This window comes from Pezoporus occidentalis, unplaced genomic scaffold (assembly GCF_034315485.1).
Source record: "Pezoporus occidentalis ecotype Australia unplaced genomic scaffold, CSIRO_AGI_Poc_V1 ctg18, whole genome shotgun sequence".
NCBI classification, from domain to species: domain Eukaryota; kingdom Metazoa; phylum Chordata; class Aves; order Psittaciformes; family Psittacidae; genus Pezoporus; species Pezoporus occidentalis.
In genome coordinates this window covers 3,502,065-3,522,442 of record NW_026913640.1, presented here as the reverse complement: position 1 = coordinate 3,522,442, position 20,378 = coordinate 3,502,065, and the positions used below count along the sequence as shown (strand labels likewise).

Sequence of the window (20,378 nt, the reverse complement as noted above, 5' to 3'; positions counted from 1 at the left end):
TCTGCCCTGAATTATGTACTTGCCTTGGTGAAAAAAAAACTCCTAAAAGACTCATTTGCAAGAAAGGACCCTGGTGCACCATATTTCCTAGTGCCACAGATCTAGTAAGCTCCAGCACAAATGTCCTTAGAAGAGACAACTAAAAATGAGGAAATAATCATACCCATAGTAAACCAAGAAGCAGCCACCATTCCCTAAACACACACCAAGTCCAATATCACTGGAGACTCACCCCCTGTTCCACAAACCATGTCACAACTGAAGCCCACCTTCTACTAATACTAACCAAAGACATGTAATGTATTCTACCAGAACAAAGCTTTTACTCAGCTTTTTTTGTGGTCCACAGGGAGAAGTTTGCACAATAATTACTATTCTTTATATTTCATTACAAACCTCAGCCAAAATTAGAATCTTGCAACAGTCAGTGATGCTCAAATATTTACTGACAAACAGGCTGGTCCCTTACAGAGCTTACCGTCCTCACAGACAGGCAGGAAAGGATAAGACAAAATCATGGAGACTTACGGATGGTCATCCTACAGAAGGGTGAATTTAGCTCCTTCGAGTTAAACGTAGAAGATGTGAGCTAAACTGAGTCAGGCCAAGTAAAGCTCAGGAACTCCTTTCTCTGGGATGAGTGCTTTAATTCTTGGGTTATTATGCAAGAGAAAGATAAGTCACGTACATCTTCATATGAGTAAATGGGTCCCAACTGCATGGAGATGCCAGCATTTATTTCCTATTGTTCTCTATATTCCCAATGGAAGAGGTATTTACTTGAATGAGGCAGGCTGAATCATCCTTGGGTGGGTGGATGGATGGAAAGGGGGGACCCAATCTCCCTCCACAGGTCTTTAGTAAGCAACTGCTGCTCTCCTCAGACTGTACAAGGAATTTAAGCAACTATGACAAATGGACTGGATCATCTGCTTAACCCTGGGTACCTAAAAGCTTGAATTAAATGGACTGGGTTCTCCATAAGATACACAGCCTCTCTAGAAAATACCAGCACTTCTTGATTTTTCAGACAAATACCATAGTATTGACAATTATAGTGGGCCTGAGTTTCATCTGGAATAAATTAGTCTTGTTGCTGCCAAAGACTGGCCCAGAAAATCCATGTAAAACTGCAGGATCTTTGCAAGAAAATAAGGCTCTGTGTTAGGTGGAGCGTTGTTTCTAGGAAGGCCTGTTGTTGACTGTTTTAATCCAAAAGATTAAAAACATGATTTCATATTATGGTCTCTGATTTAGCATGGTAAACAGACTTCAAAACCACAATCTAGTAACAGTGCCTTTGTCCCTGTGTGCTATCAATGGCAGACTCTTTTCTCTTTCTTTTTTTGCAAAGTTATTCACAAAATTAAAACAGGATAAAATGAGGAACTGAGCTCTTTTTCAAAGGTAGAACATAATTTAATCTTTAAGACACAGAACAAAAGACCGTGGGTTTTCTCTTACTGTGGACTTCTTGTACTTTTGTTGAAGATAAATATTTAGATAACAACCAATGTGATATTTAATTGTCAGGAACTATTATATTTAAAGAAAGTGCTAGAGATTTTCAGACTTGTTTTCCTATGTGTGTTGACAACCCCTTCCCATCATTTACACTCTGTATGACATATAAATACAATCACTGCTGTAATTTGTAAATTGTTAATATTAGGACTGTAGGGATGGCTAGGCTTTCAGTTCTACATAAAAAAGACAGCTTTTACATCAACATCTGGCTGGACTTCCATTACTTTCCCATCTGTTATTTGTAGTCCTCTTCCTTCTCCTCAGACTCCAAATTTTTTTCTTGCTGCTCCCCTGCCTGATTTGATCTGGGAAGCTGGACACCCTGCCTGCTCTTGGCTCCTGTAATACTCATAAACCATGAAACAAATAAACACAAGATGAAAGGATAAAACCAAAAGCAGGATGGTATTTGATAAATTTTACTAGGTGGATCTTTCCAGCTGTGCATGTAATCAGGCAATGGCACCACCTGAACTGAGGCATGGTGTCCCATCTACCCTTTCCATCTGCTCCTCTGCTCAGTTTGTGTGAAAATAAAGGGTCTTCAGGTCAGGACCATGACTCCTCATAAACATGACCAGCACTGACAGAAATAAGACTGGCAATGGGACAATTGGTTCATTAACCATTGCTGTCCTGAGTCAGGAGCTAACCCTTAGACCTGACAAACCCAAAATGGGTAGAACAAAAGATTCATGAGTTTCAGGAACTACTCTCAGTACTATTTCAGACTTAGTCTTATTTCAGTGTGGCTAAGTTTTCCATATCTTAGCTTACCAACATGTAAAATAAATTCTATAATAACACTGCGTTCAAAAAGATCCTGCAATGTATTACTAACTGGAATTTCAAATCTCTAGAGGAAAACCGCCATTCATGTATCTAATAACTGGAACTGCAGGGACAGGATCTCCTTTTGGTTACCACTGAAGCAGCATATAAGATACTAGGTTAACAGATACAGCAAAAGAACTTTAGAAATGCATCTATTGGTAAAGTATTTAATGACTTTATTAGCATGAATTTGCCAAACTCTGTTGGGTTTTGTGTACATTCACAAAAACACCTCCAAAAGGATTTTTCTCATATCGTAAAAATAATTTTACTCAGAGAATAAGAAAATGAAACCACTTCTCACCAGGAAAAATGAACTTGTAAGATGATGCAGCTCTGAAACAAATTACATATATTCTACTAATCAATAAAACACAGTTGCCAAGGCAACACTGACATCAGAAAGTGAAATACAGAGGTCCGTCTTACATAAACACATACACATACCAATATGTTATGTGAACTTTTGCAATCTAGCAGTGACTTCAAGGAAAAATATGCTTTTACAAAAGAACACATATTTTCCCAGGCTTGATAGATTCTTGTGTAAGAGCTTTTATGAGATTTTAGACAAGTTTTATTTTGTTTGGTAGTCTTTATTCTTGTTCTTTTCTTACTGGAAACAAAGAAATGTTGGGAAAAATGCTTTCAATGAAAATTAATTCTTGCTATTAATGTGACTTAAAGCAGTGACAACTGGATAGGGGGAAAACTCTACCAAAGCATCTGAATATTGATCCCGAACACAGTTAAGTCTAAAAAATTTGAATTTGTAGATCCTATTTGTATTATATTATGGGACAAATTCTGAATACCAAGACTGTAAATAAAAAAGGATTTTTTTGCACGATACTTACAATTCTCATTATATATCTTTAACCTGAAGGCTCAGTTCAGCCATCTTACCCAACAGCTATTATAATCGTACTGAGCTGAGTGGAATGAATCACAGGGCAGAATGCTATTGAGCATGACTACAGGTGATATCAGCCAGACACTTCTAATGCCTAATTTTGTATTTAATTTGAACATTTCATTAAATTATTTCATAGCTCACTGCCAGAGCCTTTCAATACAAATGTAGGTTGCTGGTACAGGTGGCTGCTTTCACTGCAGCTAAATAAAGCTCAGGTTTCCCAGCGATGTTCACAATTCCTTGCCCCTTTTTGCAAAAACTATGGTCAATACCCCTTGGTCATAAGGTACCACCTCATGGCTCCCTAAATTTCTGCTCATGTATCATCCATCTTCATGCTTAGCCACCTGGAGCTGCCAGATACTGTCCTAACTTGGATGCCATAGCAACCAGGGCTGAGGAATTAAGGCAGAACTATAGTTGTCTATTGAATTTGCTCTGGAGGCTCAGGTGGGCAACAGAAATGTAATATAAATAAATAAAATGAAGCATGAGGGTGTTTGATTGCTGCCTTAAAGGTCTGCCAACATGCTCATTATCAGTACCAGATTTTAAGGCTATTTTCTGACAGACAATTTTCAAACTGAACTGGTTTAGCTCATTCAGCATTCCAGTGGAGAATCCTACTGAGATCTGGGTCAGCCTCTTCTAATTTTCAATTTAGCAAAAAAAGTGAAGTTTAACTCATTATGCCGCTGAAATGTCTTACGCAGTCCAAAATGTTCTTGTAATGACAAACTTGTGGTGTTTTTACAAAGAACTGAGAATATAGGATGGTATTGTCAGTTATGTATAAGCAGTAACAGTCCAAACAAAACATCATCTTCATTCCTCATAGGGTAAAGTGATGAAAAGACTGACTGTTATGTGTGATTACCTCTTCCATTTGTTTGGATATATAAATTAGACATGTTCCTACAGGACTATGGAGATTTAATGCACTATGTATGTGCTAAATATTAACATACATCTATATTCTTAATTCAGTGGCTCACAAGCACTAGAGAGGTACACATCCTTGCATCTATATCAACCACATTCACTCCTGGTCATCTGTGTGCATATTCCTGCAAACCAAATTAATATATCAGAACTACCCAAGTAGGTCATTAGCCACTCGTGGAGGGATGTGACAAATTAACATCTCCTGAACAAACAATTTTCTATGTTCTTCTTCTGCGACAAACAGGGGCCCATGCACTGCTCTAGGTGTACCAGCCTGGATGCACAGACCCAAGAGAGGTGCAGAGAGAAGGAGTAATGCCTGGATGTTATGCTATGCTCTGCTGTGAGGGAAAAGAAGATGAAGAGGTGCTTTTTAGACTTAGGGTTTGGGCGGCAGGTATGGGGTCCCCAGGAGCACAGGCAGCAGAGGGTAGGTGCAAGCTCCAAATATTTCCCCAAAACTAAGGCAGGTGGGATTGTGTTGACTTTGTTGACTGTGTTGACTGATGTACAGTTGACTTTCCAACTGTATATCAGTGCTCATGGCAGCAAAGGTCTGCCATTCATGGCTGTCACCCCCATTCAAAGCCTGTGTAACAAGTGCTAAAGCAAATATCATTCCCATTTACCCAAAGCCACACCCAAATGGAAGGGCCATAGGTAAGTCCAGCCTTCACTTCTCCCAGCAGTGATCCACAAAGATGGAGCCACCAACCCCTTCTGCAGGACCACTGGTTCCCAGTCACCTTCTGCCCAAATTGTTGGCTCTACTGGCAGATTCAAGAAATGAGACAGCCCTAACCACTGTTTTCTCATGAATTTCCTTCTCATTTGTAATTCAGGAACTCAACTGCACCTTTAAAACACAGATATCAATGTATTTACCTGTCGGTGGAAGACCATTTCCACAAAAGCCCCCTTAATCAATTCTTTCCTTTTATCTATAATGTCCACAGATTTAATAGGAGCTTTTACGTGACAAAGGATGATTATGTTTTACTGAGTCTCCTTGCCTTCAAAAGCATCAATAAATCAACAAACCAGAGGTAATTAAGGATCAAAACAATGTTAAGGGCTGGATTTAAGTATGCAAACCCCAGAATATTCAGGACTCAACCTCAGCCCATCCTGTCTGTCCCTCTGTTCAAAAATGTTCTTCAAACAGCAAGTGAGCTCAGCTCATCTGGATGTGTTTGGTGGACAAAAACTGAGCTTAATGTAGCTCCTCTGGTTTTTATCTGCTTAAATCATCATCCTATTATTATTTCAATTTACAGTCACTTAATTAAAGCAATGTCCTAGCAAAAAAAAATTGCCTGGGTGGCCTGACTATTATATCCCCATATTTTTTAAGAAGTGACCTTTTCTTCTGAGTTCAAGAAACCATGCTTGATCACTAGATCTGGGGGGGAGTTTTGCTTGTGAGGATTATGAGCACATTACAAGCAAAGCTTATTTGATTTATGCATAACTTTTCACTGAAGGTACAAAACAAGTAGCCATCAACTTAATGCTACTTAATGCCGAAGGCTTTAAAGGGTCACATGAAGTCATCTTTGTTATGAGACAGCAAAAACTCATGATTCTAGGTCAAGGTTATAAATGAATAAGTAAATCACTTATGCATTGCATTCAGTTAGGCCCTACTCCAAACTCATCTAGAAAATAACAGCTTTGCTGTTGCTGTATGTCCTGTGCAGACATTTAGTGGGAGGTTTCATAATGTTCCACAGCCTACAGAGCTCCCTTCTTCTTTTTTTTTTAATCTAATTTTCTGTTTTTAACAGTATCTGATAAGAAAACAAGAGGCAGCTGTAGCCCTATCACCCAGCCTATGCTTGACATACACTATATCACAAAGTACAAAAGGACAAAATTCATTAAAACTGGGATAATGTGCAATATATGTAAAATAAGTTCTAAGATATTTTACCTGTAAGAATTAGTGCACACAGGAAGGCACACTTGTGGTGGTTACATGAAGGATGTTTCCAGGTAATGAAGAGACTTAGAACGTGCCTACTAGAAAAGTAGGGACTCTGCAGGCAGTAACGGAAATGACTGGAGCCTGAGCACACCATTCTACTAATTCTTACAGAAGAGTAAGGGTTGGGGGCTGGTAGACTCCAAACCTATTCCAAACCACCAAGAGAATGCAGTCCCATTGGGCAAAAAAACAATTTTGCATCAGCTTAGACCACTTTTTCTTCCTCCTGCCAAATGCAAGATTAAAGGAAGACACTGGACTTACACTGGGTCTGTTTACCAGCATTATCTCATTAAGAGCTCTCTCAGGGTTCTTAAGAGCCCTTCAAGGGGAAGACAGTCCCCCTCAAGGACCACATTATAAAGGCAGATCTTCTATAAAAGTCACCAGGGCACTAGATTTGCTCTGTGTCCTAGGACAGCTCACTGGCATACCCGAGGAAAAGAACTGGTACCATCACCTGAAACCCATAGCACTACCCACTGCCCTCTTCAATTAGTTCTATCAAAAAGCAGGAAAGGCTTGAATTCAATTCATCAAGAGCTAAATTGGATACTCCTCTGGGAGAGTCTCAGCAAGAAAACATTCTGTGGGAGGACAACCAAAGCACAAGGTGGCTGAAAAGGAAGCCAAAATTAACAAAGTAGAAAAGGTTACAATTAACCTAAATTCCCATAAACTTACAAATCAGAGGTCAACACATACGTAACAAAGAGATGTCTGACAGACAGCCATAAGCACACCCTCTACAGATAGACAGAAAATGAGTGTGCACCAAGACAGCATGATGAGCAGTGAAGCCAAATGACCTGAGCGGGCTGAATGACACTGCAGGGCAATAGTACAGGATGCTGTTCAAAAGGGAGGTGGTGCTGGGTTTATCCTTGGGATATTATTTAAGCACAGTGCTTAACAGCTCCTACTGATTTGATAAATATACAATCATACATACAATAGTTAGGGTTGGAAAGGACCTTAAGATCATCTAGTTCCAGGCCCCCTGCCCTGAGCAGGGACGCTTCCTTGGCAGTTGGGGTAAAGCAGACAATTGATCTTTCTTTCTTTCCCACTCTGTCAATGAAGAATGTCTTGATTATACTAAGTGGTTATGTCTGGGAAACTGGATGTGATGGGTGAGACACAACACCCTTACCTTTCCCCAGGTTTATTATGTGACCCTGCATTGGACCATTGTATTGGACCATTACAGTATTGTAACCATTAGTGAAGGACCCTGTGAAGAGATTGAAGGGTACAAAATGAACTAGTATTGTCAACTGAAAAATCCATTTTCTCCTCATTTTTTGTTAAATCTCAACACAGTAGCAGTGTACTGAACAGGAAACATATCTCTCCCCTCTTGTTTCATCATATGGAAAATGTTGGCACTGATTCCCTGCAACATGAAAGGAAATGTCTGTAGATATGCCTGGTATGTAACAAGCGACTATCATGCAGTGATGTGAGACTAATTGATTTGAAGGCAAACACCTTGATGGACAAGCAAGCAGAACACACTTAAAAATAAGACTTAAGGCAAAGGAAAGACACTGATGTACAGTATATCCCTGTCGTCTCTACCATGCTTGACAAGCTCTTTATTCCTTACAAATAAAGAAACACCAGGAACTGTGACTATTTTAGCAACAAACATCAGAAGAAAACTGTATCAACATTCTAGTGTACAGACCTCTTGTGCCAAAGTGGGATGAGCTATACCAGCAAGCCCTGCATACTGAAAGCAGACTTTTCCTCTTTCACAAATTCTTTCCTCCCTCTTCAATAACAGCACCTACCAATATCAGCCAAATTACCAGCAGGCTCCAGAGACCTGTACCCATCTCTGCTCATTCCCTTTCAGACCTTTGCAAATCATCATTTCCAAAATGTGTCTGGCGCTAGTGGAAACAGAACCTGCGTCTTTCAGCTCACTGAGACTCAGAAAGAAGAAGCAAACTTCTGGCTGTATGTAGTAGCAAAAGCAGTGGCAGGACATACTGGGCTGCCCAGCAGACTCTGATTCCCTACAAAGGTGCCAACAACCCTAACCAGAACAGGATGTTGGGATAATGCAAAGAATCCACTTTGTTTTCCCCAGTTGTCCCTGCCATCAGTCACTGTGCCCCCTCCCCCTAAGTAAATGAAATCAATCAGCAGGGATTTCTGTAAAATACATAAAACAGTCATCTTCCAGACTCTACCAGAAGATAAATGGTTCCAGACATTGGACTGCAGCCATTTTCCCACACATGCTACAGTGTTTTGTCATCCATATTGGGCCATAATAGTGAGTGGGTTTTGGTTGTTGGTTTTGTTGTTTTTTTTTTTTCCTCAGTCAGCAGCCAATGCTTCTGCTTCTAACTCATACATTAAAACCACTGCAACAGGAGTAATTTTTTTTGGTACAGTTTGTAATAGACCAGCTTCATTCCCAATAATACAGTCTGGGGTCTTGTACAGAACTTTGACACTTTTCTGCTACAGCTAATATTGCCTTATTGCTCCCAGCTCACAAACCTTTTTGTTATTAAAACTCATCACCCCAAATACGAGCCACTGAACTGAAACAAGCATGAAATTATGAGCAGTGCAAACCTTATCTGAGAACCTGCTAATAAGAAATAATAGGACTGCTTACAGTATCTCACATAGCCTTTTGTGCTAGTTTCAAAGAAGGATACAAATACATGACAAAAGATGCAACATAATGTGAGTTTACAATTAATTTTAACATATTTCAAAGCAAGCCCTTAATAATCTGTTAACATAAAACGCACTTTGGAAAGAACCATGGGGCTTTTCATTATTAAGAAATGTGCAACCAAATTCTATCCTTAATTAAATCAGGAGTAATTTTATTAACTGCAGTAGACTCAAACCTGACTTACATCAGTGTAAGTGAGGGTAGGATCTAGCCCCAGGGTGTTTATACACTGTAGTTCCAGTTAGTTTAGATCTATTTGGGTGGGAACTCCTTTCCCCTTTCCAGAAAAAATATTCTTGCCTACCCTTTTTCACCTCGCAACTGGGGCCAAAGCAATCTTTTTTTCTAAGATATTTTTCAGAAAGTTTATGAACAAAACTTACTCTCCACAGGAGATGACCTTATTAAACAAAACCACCCTCTGAAGTGATGGACACCGGCAGTTTTAAAGTTAGTTTCCAAGTTTTCAAACAAACCACCTCAAACAGATAAGCTTATTTACATTGCAAAAATAAATAAAAAACTTCACGCAAAAGCTATTTTATAAAGGAGCTATTTATGCCTGTTTTCAAAGCTGAAAAGCCCTTCCAAACAGTATGCTATCTGCTGCATTTAAACATCCCTGCTACAGTATAGAAACTTACTGTCTACAGATATCCTTGGGCTTCACTGTACCTCTGAACCAAAATCACTTTCTTCTGTACTTCATTTTCTGCCCTCCTGAAATTGGATTCCCAGTTCCTTACAGATGGCTCCTCTGTCACCGAGTGCTGCTTCTGCCTCCTTATCGCTGCCAGCTAACACTTCCACGATGCTTAGCTGCTGTCTGCGGAGCTGTGCTCTACATCATTTCTACTCTGATCAATGCTCCGCTTGGTTTTAGGTTGGTTCCTAGTCCCGCCTCCTGCTCTTGAAGAAATGAAAACTCACAGCTGGATTTTCTATAAATCATCCCTTTTAACAGTGGCTGAGCAAGTATGGCAAATACTACAGCTAAGACCTGCTGCTCTATTTGAAACTTCAAAAACAATTCTTCATCTTAATGATGCACACATGAAAGTTAATCATGTACTAAAATCACTAATACTGAAAAAAATAGTGGCCAGATAATTGTGACCTTCAGGGCTTAGAAGCTGATTAATGTAATACAAAACGCCTCTCTGTTCCAGAAGAGGAATATGGTAAAACATACTGCCTCAGTGAACTGCTTTATATAGTGTTTTGCTTTGCACGAGAGCTTGTCATTCTTACAAAGATAAATGTACATTTGCAATACAGAGCTTTTTGACAAGCTAGCCCAGCATACACAGTGTTTAGGCTAGCAGCCCTAAGCTTGAAAGAGCCTTTACTATCATAGCAGTTCTTTTGAAGTGTGGGCAGGAAATACTTTTATTTTCTGCACAGCACTAAGTGCACTACATAGCGCTGAACTCATTATCATGTTTAACAAAGCATGGAGTATAAAAGCAAGGTGGTACCATAAAACCAGTGCTACGAACTTTGTTCCCATGAGCAGAACAAAACAGCCGCGTTTCTGTAAACTGTAAATTGTTTTAATCCTCCACCCTCCAGATCTTCTTAAGAAACTGTGCTGTGGAAATTAAAAATGACTGGGCAGATCTGGATACAGTCTGAATGGGCTGCAAAATCCTGGGGTTGTCATGTTATTCTATTGTCAGACAGAAATCCCAGCTGAAAGTGCAGGCAGGGCTAAAAACAGCTCCTTCCTCACTAACAGCTCATATTGTCCTGGTGGTACACAGGGTCCTCATACCACTGCCCACACTGAAAAGCAGCTGAGCTGCTGCCACAGGCTTGATGAAGGACCCCTCGAGTTTCACGTCCACCAGCAGCTCAGGGAAGGGTGCAAGAGCAACATGTATGGAAGCAGCTTTTCCTCAGGTGTGCCACTTGGCTCCCAGCAAGCAGGGACCCCAGGGCTTCCCCAGGCAGCTGCTGGAGCAGGACTACTGCGTCACCAGCCTTGTATGAGTGCATCTCATCCCTTTTTGAGTCTCTTCCACCCAGCCCTAATGCATTCCAAAAACCTAGTGGAAAGCCACCAAAAAAAGCACTTCTGTCTACTTACACCAACTCTCTAACCACTTCATTACATGTCCCACAGTTCTCCCAAGCTCATTTTTTCCACATGATGGATGACTTCACGGGCTTCTGTCAGATCCCATTTAACTCTCTTTTTTTCCTAAGCTGAAGAATCTCATCTGTTTCATGCTGGGGCTGGTCAGCCTTGCTGCCCATCCCTGTATGTATAACTGCTCCCATAAGCAATGCAGTTAGCCCTTTAGTTCACATGGTAGAAGCTGATGTTACAGCACCTGAGTTCAAGCCTTGCTCTCAGTCTGACTGCTTTTTGTTGAAATGAGAAAATATTCTCATTTTCTTTGCTTACACTTCTGCAGACATTGTGAGGACAGTCACTTGTTAGCTTGCAGTCCAACAGCTTTCCACAACCACCCCATGAGTGCCCTGCACACAAGAATTTGAGAACAACTATGCCAGACTAATTTCCAGATGGTTAGGAGCCAGGAAACCTAGCAGAAAGTGGTATGGATTAAGTAGTCAGGAATGGTCTGAGCTAAGGGCAGCACCGCTCTGATGCAGTTACTACTCTCTTAACCAGCAGCTGTAAGACATGGGTCCTGGGCCCATGTCCAAGCAGCTGTGACTCAGATTTGAAGTGCTGCAATGACAGTGCTCTCCTGTGGATGCACTGGCTGATCAGTGCCAGTAACTTGATGATGGAGAGTGAAACAAGCAGGGGAGGAGCAGCATCCCTGTGCCCAATCCAAATATGTAACAGCAAATGCAATAAATATGTTTTCCAGGTGCTGCTGTACATTCAGTAATTATTAGCTGTCAAAAAAACACATGACTGATTAAAATTACTTGCTTGACCTTTAAAATGTACTTGAAAATCCATAAACGAGACCAATCAGTAGTACATAACCATTTGAATAATCACAGAATTGTGAATCTTTAGCAAAAGCTGTAAAAGGAAATTAAAGGCTCAATACCACAGTGTGACATGTGCTGGATGGAGCATTTTGTCCATTGCCTGGAGTAATATTTACAGCACACAGGGCAAGATTTGCTCTTTCTCTGCCCTGAGAATGTTGACCATCACCTGAATAATAAGATAAAAAGCCTGCTGCAGATGAAAAGAAATGTATTTTCTCTACATCATCCTCCATGTGCTTTGAGTTCAGACAGTGCACTGAGTTCCTTGGGGGTGAACGGGAAGATCTGCTCCCACCACTAATGAGTGTTCAGTTTACAGGCTCCAAATAGAGTAAATCCACAATAAAGCAGCAAAATGTGGTAGCACAGCTGTTGGTTTATCAGGACTGTTTCTCTCTGCAAATCTTCTCCTTTTGGGCCACGCTTTTTGCTAATTGCGGACACAGCCCTATAATAGCCCAGTACGGCTGAACACAAGACAGCCACTGAATGAGCTTAGGTCCTGGGAGTCAGATCATCTGCACTGCTGGTTCTCTCTCTGGCTCTGTTTTGGACCACTCCTACCAACCTTTTCCTAAGCACTGTGAACATGAGTCAGTCTATGCTCCCTGTCTGTGGGATCCCTGATCCTTCCTTGTTTGGTAGTACAGATGTCATCCCAGGGATGAAGGACATTAGACTAGTTTCTTCTGTCACTGCTGGGCAGATGCCATAGCCCTCACTGGTCCCTTCACCTGGAGATAGTTGTGAGATCTGCTGAGATTGGATACCATAAAACAATCAGACACTTCTTCCCAAACTGTGGCTCCACAGGTCAGATTCCTAATTAGTCCCATTACCATTTAAATAGATATTAGAAAATGTCATATAAAGTGGAAGACTTGGAGACCTACTGATTGAATTGGGAGAATTACCCTCTTGCCCAGAAGTTCAACAGGCAAGAATGCTCTGCTGGGGAAGTGCTTTGGGTACCACAAAAACTTCACTTGGGCCTTCTGACCTGTAGCCTCTCCCTCTGCTGACAGCTGGGGAACCACCAGAAGAAAGATGAGCAAACATTTTTGTGGGTGAACTTGTGTCAGAATAAGACCTTTCACCTTGATGTAAAGTGTTGCTTTGCAAGGAGCTAGGACTCCATCCAAGGACCTTCAGTGCTCACAGACCCTGTGATGAAAGTATGGCAGAGGGAGCCACCACAGAGCTCCCTGTGAAAGCTCTGGTGAAAGTCTGCCCTGCCTTGTCCTTAAAAAAGCTGGATCATAAAATCAAACGGCCCTGGGGTAATTCAGGTTGGAAAGAACATCAGGAAGTCTCGAGTCCAGCAGTCCCCTTGTTTTTCTGACCTTGCTGAAACTCAAGTTCAAAAATAGTTTTAGTTTCCCAAAACTGCACCGGTGAGGAAGGAGGAAGAGTGAATTACTTGCCATTGTTCCCCAATGACTTTTAAATAGAAAAGCTTGGCCTTCTCCATGCAACCAGGATGGCAATGCCTTCTTGGCCCTGGAGTCTTTTTGGAAGTTGAATAAATTAATATGTTGAGCCTTCTACCATGAGGCTGTCAGGGGAAAAGTGTGAATAGTTTAAAGGCACTCTGTCTGCAGCAGTGTATTTGCTTAAAATGCGGTAAACAGGATCATTAAAACCCTTGTATTTCGCACCTTAACACTCAAACATACTCAAGAACACATTATTTCTTCTTGCTGTCAGATATTGGTTTGCTAAGATAGCATGCATGAGCTGCTACATAGATTCGGAAATGCCTTGAGCTTCTTGAGGAAAAACAACAGGTACAAGGACACTGCTGTAAAGATGAGCAAGATAAAGATACTCACCTCTAAAGATGAGCACTCATGTCTCCCTCCATCTCTTCCCCACCACTGCTTTGCAACCTTCCTCCTCTGATGGTCAGGACCTCCATTTTCAGCTGAAACTTCTTCACTGCTGGGCTACATGGCCCTACAGCTCAAAGGCTTTTTCCCTGTCCAGTTGCATGCAACGACAGCAGCCTTGTCTTGGAATTAAACACAGCCCTGTTTCAGTCTCCTTGGATAAAACAAGCCACTTCTCTAACAGCTTCTCTGAATCCACTGATGCAAGTTGAGTGGGGGCTGGATCACAAAGAACAAGAATGAAGTGCAGCATTGCAGATGGGGCCCCACGGGGCCACATACTCACTTCTGCTGTGGAAATACATTGCCGGATAAAGCCAATGGCCAGGCCATGTTTCTGGAGCAACTTGCAATTATTCACCAGTCTGCAAACACATTCAAGCCTTTGATCTCCTCCATCACTCCCAACTGCCTGCCTTTCAGATTATGCCAGCATTTCCTGCTGCTATCCCCTAATCACACTACCACGGCACTTATAACCACTGTATGGCTGCAAGCCAAACAGCCTGCAAAGGAAGGGCACATGGAGCCAAGTGCCCCACCACTTGCTGCTTCCCTTTCATCCCATTTTATTATTGTATGTCCTGCACTAACCTGGCAGATTCTTGAGGATAATGGGAGGCAAAGGTTTTATTTTGTGCTACCAGGAACAGGCGAACCCTGTCTTCAGGTTTCCCCCTAAAAACACACTCATACTTTTTCCTGAAGATTATGAGGTTTTGAAAAGTTACAGAGATGAGGGAATACAAAGTGCTGCTTAATGCAGATATGCTTTCAGCAAAAAAGACAAGGGGAAAGAGAAAATAACATTCAGGTTATTACTATTTGAAACTCTGCATCAAAATGGATATTTCAATGCAAAATCAAAGTAGAAAAGTGATTTCAAAACTTCTCATCTAAAGCAGACAACTGCAATGATAATATGTCGAGTGGAGATTCTTTCCTGGGCAGTTTTCATGTGGTAGATGCTCTTCCTTAAGATTACCATTTCCCAAACAGATCCTGAACTATTTCTCATTCATTTACTATTGCAGTGCTTATGTAAAGTAGGACAGCTGTACTATCTCCACCTGATGAGAAAGCCATACACGTTTGTATTTTAATACAAAACACATTCTTTGAAGGATCAAAATATTTAGTACCTAACTTATTCTTCAGGAAAACCTCTCTCACTTACACTCGGTACTCATTTAGCTTTTTTAAGTCTTTCTCCTGTTGGAAAATCTCTGGAGTTTACATGGCATATCTCTGTGTCACATGTGTTGCCTTTAATTGCCAATATAAATGTTTTCCAACTCTAAACTCTACAGCTTGAGTCTCACTTATGAAAGTCAAGCAATGCCTCTTTGCTTTACTCATCATGACACTGACAGACTGCTGATCTACCCTCTTGCCTTACTGCAAAGCAGGGGCTCCCAGAGCCCAGCCCAACACAGTTCACTTTGGATTGATCGAAACAGATGATAAATCCGATTCTGATCCCAACACTCAGAAGCAAGCTCTGGTGCTCAGCATATTTTCCTTCTCAGTGGTGCCCTGGTTGATTCAGTGGCATCTCCTCCTTGCCTCTCTGCTTCTGCAGGCTGGGACCTGGGAGATCATAGCCATAAGTTCCCACTATGGAGATCCTATGGGACAAAGCACCTCCAGAGGCCTGAAAATGACACTTACTGCACTTCAGTGACAGGAGCCCCATTTAACAAGAGGTTCAGTTTGTGCATGGCAAAGGCATGGTATTTTAATCAGTTTGTTCAAATGCTTCAAAGGGCTCAGGAATTAAAATTCAAACTTTTAAAAAAGTTTATATTAAAATGTAAATCACTGGCTTGCTTCAAGGAAGTAAAAAAAAACCCACCTGCTTTCAGAAAAGGTTAACTGAGTGTCCTGGAAATCAGTAATTAAAACCACTACTAACAAACAATAATCATCTGGACTGCTAATTACTTTCTGTATATAAAAGGCTTCAAAAGGACAGAGTAAGACCAAAATGTTCAGCATCAGCATTTGCCTCAAGACTCAGTGAACCCAGGGGCTGGCTCAGGATCCCTCCTGCAAGGCAGCGAGCTGCGAATAAAAGTTGGATTTCTGATGCTGTATGCCTGCACTGTTTAAAATTACCTCAGTCACAAGCAAACTTGAAATGTCATCCTGAGGCACACTGTCGCCATCACTATCATTGCCCACGCATGTGTCAGGGAGATGTGCTGCCACCCTGGACAGAAAATGCAGCAGCTATTTGCTGTGCAACAACTCAAGACCAGAAGTAAAGAATATGGCTCCCAAATTAAACAGCAGGAGTAATTTCTGCTGACCGGATGTAATTACTCCTCTTGTGAAAGACCTGTGGAACACCTGATAGTTTCAAGCACTAATACCTATGGAAACAGCATTCCCCAAGTACCCAGCCAAGTGCTAGCTTACTGTTGGACTGGGGAACAGTAAATGGCCAAGCACACATCCTGTACTGCCTAAAACTTCAAGGGCCTCTTTCCAAGTACTGCTCTGGCTGGACTGCTGAAGTTTATGAAATCAGGTAGGAACGCCGGCCAAAGTGAAATTTCTTCCATCTCTCAGTACTTAACACACTGTGCTGCAGCCATAGGTACAGATTTCCCACTATCATACCTCTATGGCAGTTCTTAAGTATTTTGGGTAGTTAACCTGACAAGACTACTGTATTCCCAAACACCCTGTTTATGAGCAGGCAGGATCCGAGACTACACAGAATATATCAAGGTAAATGCAGTAAGATATATGGCATCTCAAAGTTGACATGCTTCAAATATTAATCTTTTTAAGGTCTGACCAAAACACATTTCCAGGTCAGAAAAAAGAAGTAGCATCTAAATGCAGAGATGTTTTAAGTATGGCCAGAACACTCCCAACATCCAAAAGGCTCTTCATAGAAAGTGTGTTGAGTGAAGTATGCCAGGCCTTAAACACCCTATGGCAACTCAGCTCTTACACTTATATGCAAAGATTATGAAAACAGACAAGCAGAGCTCTCCACAAAGCAGCTTTCTATTGCAAGTTTTTTACTGGCTATAGTAGTGCAGCCTGGAGCTTGGGAGGAAACAAGTGTCGCAGCAACTCCTCTTTCATTTCTAACAAAAAATAAGTTTACACAGCACGTCCATATACCTAAGGCCTCTGGCCTCCTGCAACGAAACAAACTCCTAACAACACTAGAATGCTTACCTCACCCCTTGCAAAGTATCATGCATTTCCCAGAGATTTTAAGGTGGGATCCATCAAAATAAAGAAATTTACTTCTTATCAGAGGAGAAGATTGTCTCTAAGCAACAGGAAAAGGCAAAGCTCTTCTGCACAGCCCTGCCTGAAACATCACCAGAAAAAAAATGCTTACATGCTGACAATTTATCTGAGGAACTGCTCTGGAGCTTAACAGGCCATAATCAAGACATCAAGAGGTTTATTTTGAACAAGCACTTAGGGGAATGGGCATGAATTCTCAATGTTAGTGGTGCCAGTCAGTGTGTGATTCGCCCATCTTCACACTGGCTGATGAGAAAGCAAAGACGTCTGGTTTGTGACTATTTCACAACATAAAATTCCTTTTTTTAAATCTGCAAAGACTCTTTTTGAGAAAAGTTCAGCATGCTTGAGGTATGAAAACTTTGTCTCCCTGAACTTTCAGAAACCCAAAGAATAAACATTTCCTTTTTTTGGTAAGTTATGTTATTGACAAACCTGTTTTCTTTCATCACACACATGCACAAGAATCTATACTAATCGTATTTCTATCACCATGGTCCTCCAGATCTCTCGGCGTGATTTACAGAGGGAGAAATCATAAAAGAAAAACACACACTGGCAGTACATTAGGCAGTTTTGGGCACAGATAATGATGGATTCTCCCAAAGTCATTTTCTGCGAAGTGAGACTTGCTGTAAGGATCTTGATTACATATGCCAGTGCTGGGAAGCTACCCGGACACGTAAGACTGCTGTTTACAGCCAACACAGCCAAGACAGATGCCTTTACTGGGTTTTAGGAATTAAAAGCCTGAGAATAAGGGAACAGAGAGAAAGGATTTTTCTGGAAAGTTTGAGTCAGTGAGACTTGATTCCATTTACGCTATTCCGCTGCTTCCTGAGATGATCCCTATTAGACGTATTTTTGTGTACCAAAAGCCTATGATGCCACATTGGCCTTGTCCTCCAACTCTCTTGGCAAAAGCAACAAAGTCTTCCTAGCACAAAAAGGCCACACTGTGGTTTTGTTTTCAAAGATCACTCTAGGAAAAATGCGAGAGAAAAAAAAAACACAACTCCACAAGATTTTCAGTACCTAAGGACAAAGCCGAATGGTTCCATTTGAGTCATTTTCAATCTCCACAAGCTTGGCATTTGTGGTATGAACTCAGAAAAACCATTACTGGTTAATTTTGTCATTCCAAGTGTTTGTAACACATGAGAAATAAGAGCTTTTAAAATGAGAAGTCAGATCCTAACCACTTCAGAGACACTTACTGATCACCTTCCTGCAACTTCAACCTGAAAATGTTTCACTTGATTTAAAAATCCTTTCAGATGCTCAAAGTAAAGCCGGGTATCCAACATCTGACTTGAGAAAGCTGTTTTCAAACAACAATGAAATGCTACAAGAAGACAATATGCTTCATTGCTGTAATGAAGGAGACAATATGCTTTCTTCTTCTTCACTTGAAGGACTGACTCTTTTGTTGGTTTAACAAAAAGTGAGTCTGCGACCCAGCCATACCTTTTTTCTCTTCTTTAATACAGTGAAGCAAAAACAAAAAGGAGAATAGGTATCATGCGTGCAAACATTTTTCAGGACAGTTTTTCTCCATTTTGGGTATCTAAAAATACTTATAAAAAATTGACCATGAAATCTAAAGGATTTCATGGTCAAATGGATATTCATTCCTTTATTCTTACTGACATATGGAAACAGCTTGTTTGAATTCTGATGAAGAATCTATCTATAAGCTTCACTTTTATCTGCTATATTTTAATGACTGCTGTTACAAGCCAGTCTAAGCTAAAAACAAAAGAAAAAATGAGAACTGGGGTGTCTTTTAAGCACTTGTTTAGATTTATAAGCAATGAAGCGGTCAGTCTGCTGTTATGGTCTGGGCAGTACCAGCAACCTGGAGTGTCTCCCCTCTCTTTTACCTGCAGGACTAACTGACATTGGCATAGAAGAGACAAGATGTTCTTTGAGTCTACACTAACCAAGTTATCAAACAAAATTGAGGGTCTTCTTTGAGCATGTGAACAAATAAGCCTGATTCACAATGTATTTCCAAGCAGCTTTTTCAATGAGCATAATCTCTCTCTGATGCTGATATTTTGGTGTCTGGTATTGTGTGAAGTTGTATAGTAACATTCTTGCTGTTAGGAGGAGTGTGAAAGGTGTCTCCTTGAAGCAGGCGTACCTATTGACAGAAACCCTGGAGGCACGGGTTGTGAAATCCCTGCACCTCTGTCAAATTAACCTGAAATCCGGCTCCGCAGTTGCTGAGGGTGTGAAGACAGCACACATAGAGGAAGTGTTTGCATAAGCCTTGTTTCCATAGGGAGCCAGGAAAAACATACACATTTAAAAAGCCAATTAGTTTTCCATGGATTTACGTTGCCTGGGAAGTCCTGCAGCTCTGGCCGTTGCCCACTAGAGGCCGTGAAGCCCTTACGCCTGCCCTGGCCCTGGCTGTCGTATCTCAGTGAAAGGAAGATAAGGAATGGGAAACACCAAACACAATTTTTTTTCTTCCCGCATTAAAATCTTAAAATCTCGTTCATGGAGCAAGGCACCCCAGCCCTGTCAGGTCAGTGGGAGCAGCGTGACCTGCTGTGGGCAGCCAGCTCTGCTCACCTACAACTGGAAACTCCAGAGGAGATGGATGGGGAGGAGGATGAGGATGAGGAGAAGCGTGCAATGCAGCCGGCTGGAGGGAGCTCCTGCCCCGTGACATTGTTACTGTAAAGGTAACCGATGAGTACCCAAACATAATGGACTTCTTGTAAAATCAATTGCTCTTTCTGAACATCACTCACTGGAGCCTGGAAAGCGGCAGGTCAACAGAAAGGATGTCAAGCATGAGCAGGGTTTAACTAGCAGAGTTTGCTGGAGAACTACAGCAACAAACATGAGTGTACAGAAAAACCAAGGTGAAAGCTGGTGTGTGGGGAAGAAATGTGAGGATTTTTCTCCGTACAATGGGAAACACAAAGAGACATACAAGCAGAAGAAGCAGTACTGGCAGAAACTACAGTTTGAATGAAAACTGGGGTTCACTGGGTTATCAGAGATCATATCACACCCCTGTGTGAGACACATCATGAAATCAGCAAAACTTTGGAGACAAGACCTGCACAGAGCTGTGCTCTAAGGGAAGAGGACATTAACTCCGGACTTCCACAGGAGGTGAAGGAACATGGCCCCTGCAGAGCCTGGGGCTGGAAATGAGATGTAAATGTCGTCTTGCAAACTTAATTTGTGACAGGTTACCTAGAAATCTGCAAAGGGTCAATGCAGATCAGATTATTCCTCAGTTATTGATTACCCTTCTTTCTACAATGTTGAATTTCTTCTGCTGTTGTACTGTTCATA

The 20,378-nt window shown here is 41.3% G+C and overlaps 1 protein-coding gene across 6 annotated transcripts in view; it reads right to left on the bottom strand.

Moving 5' to 3' along the window:
• Positions 1–20,378, bottom strand: part of STARD13 (StAR related lipid transfer domain containing 13) — a 300,610-nt gene that overhangs the window by 69,167 nt on the left and 211,065 nt on the right. The window contains exon 1 of one of the 6 annotated variants that reach the window (XM_062615060.1): positions 9,558–9,833. The exons of 4 other annotated variants lie outside the window; for them this stretch is intronic. The gene's annotated coding sequence lies outside the window, so the exon portion shown is untranslated. Of the gene's footprint in view, positions 1–9,557; positions 9,834–20,378 lie in introns of those variants that run through there. One more of the 6 variants, XM_062615059.1, reaches the window with a different exon arrangement.